This window comes from Perna viridis, chromosome 3 (assembly GCF_037379345.1).
Source record: "Perna viridis isolate PV_CMFRI_1.1 ecotype Kerala chromosome 3, ASM3737934v1, whole genome shotgun sequence".
NCBI classification, from domain to species: Eukaryota; Metazoa; Mollusca; class Bivalvia; order Mytilida; family Mytilidae; genus Perna; species Perna viridis.
In genome coordinates this window covers 16,000,485-16,002,181 of record NC_142447.1, presented here as the reverse complement: position 1 = coordinate 16,002,181, position 1,697 = coordinate 16,000,485, and the positions used below count along the sequence as shown (strand labels likewise).

Genomic DNA, 1,697 nt, shown 5'->3' with positions numbered 1-1,697 from the left:
AACTCTTTCTAGCTTTTATTTCTTCTTAGTACAACCCCTCCGCCAATTGGGCATCTTTCACAACAGCAGAAGGCATTCCCAATACATGCCCCAACACGGCAACCTAGAAATCTTTTGCAATCGTTTGCGCAAAGTTGGGAGTTGGGTCCGAAGCAATTGATAGTACGGTAGCAGTTAAACGGGTTTCGGATGCTGGTACCTGGTGCTCTAGGAACTGAAATATAAGTAAATAATCTATGGCAGCAAAGATTAAGTATGTGGAATGCAAACATGAGTAACAAATATAAGTGTTCTGTAAACATGTAAGTAAATAAAGAGTACCGGTATAAAGTATCTATTATTATTATTATTTGAAATATCTATTTGAACTCTCTACATGACCTGATCTCTAAGTTAGTAGTTATCATTCGATATAATATCTGATATCTGATATCATTCTGATAGAATTCAGTTTTATTTCTTGTTCAGAAACCATTATAGATCACATAAACAGTCTTAGTTTTTCATTTAAGGGTTGCGCTTTTGAGATAAAATTTATATATATTGTAAATAAAATGAGCACTTTGCAAGTTTCCGTTCTTGATTTGGTTTGATTTTGTTGACTTCAGTGGGAGGTAAAAGTGTAGTTTTCTCAAAAGTACAGATCTAAATACAAAAAGGACTATAATCATAACAATAAAGCATATGTAGATCAAAAAAGCATCATCTGATCCATGGGTTTTTCTACACCATGAATCACTTTACCATAGAGTAAGGCAGAGTCTGAATATTATATGGACTAGTACTTGAAATGAATAAATTGTCAAAGTTGCACATGTCCCAATGATAATTCTCAGTCTCTTTTTGGTTTGGTGCAAACAGTGTAACTAATTCATTAAACTGACCTGGAAGCCAAGCCTCTGATAACGATGCTGCGACTAGCACAAAAATAACAGCAAGAAGTTTCATGCCGAAGTAATGTTTCTAAAAACAGAGTGAAAAGTTTAGACTATTCACTTTGTATATTACCAAAGTCAGTTTTATACAATTTGATTAATTGGTTTAGACACAAAACTATACCAATAATTCAAGCTAATATTTTCAGTAAATATCAAAGTGGAAAAATATATAACGAATATTATAGCCATTCTTGCTGAATAAAGGCAACATATAAAGTAAAGACCTATGTAAAACACCATTATCATATAAATACGTCATAATAGTAAATGTATATGAAATCTTTATTTTTCCATTGCACCGTCAAAGTTACTTGATGTTAAAAGTATGCTTGTTCAGTTTTCGTGATTTGTGCATAAAGTTCTTACCTGACCGACAGTCCAATCTAAGTGACCAGTTACAGGTGAAATAAGGAATCTTTGTTCACAATATTTGTACTTATTCTGCTATAATTTTTTTCGATCCATCATGATGATTAATTTTGTAAGAAAGTTCATTTTTATTATTTAAAAAGTCTGATTCATCAAATTAATTGTAAATAAACTTTATTGGTTTAAAAAGTGCACCACGGATAAGCTATGCTTTTTTTTAATTTGTAGCCGAGTCCAAATTTGGTAAATTGAACCTAATTCAAAACTTGTGTACAGTGTTATTCAGTAATGGCTTACCTAAGCAGCATGTTTCAAATGCATAGATGTGATGGGCAATCTAGCTATTCCAACATACAATATTTTCACCTGTGTATTAATAGTAATTATTGG

At 31.9% G+C, this 1,697-nt stretch overlaps 1 long non-coding RNA gene across 1 annotated transcript; it reads right to left on the bottom strand.

The window, feature by feature from the left end:
• On the bottom strand, nucleotides 1–1,377 carry LOC148621175 (uncharacterized). The gene is made up of 3 exons (XR_015921105.1): nucleotides 1,305–1,377; nucleotides 885–963; nucleotides 1–214 (listed from the first exon to the last, which is right to left on the bottom strand). It is a non-coding gene; the product is annotated as an uncharacterized LOC148621175 (long non-coding RNA).
• Nucleotides 1,378–1,697: the final 320 nt, after the last annotated feature.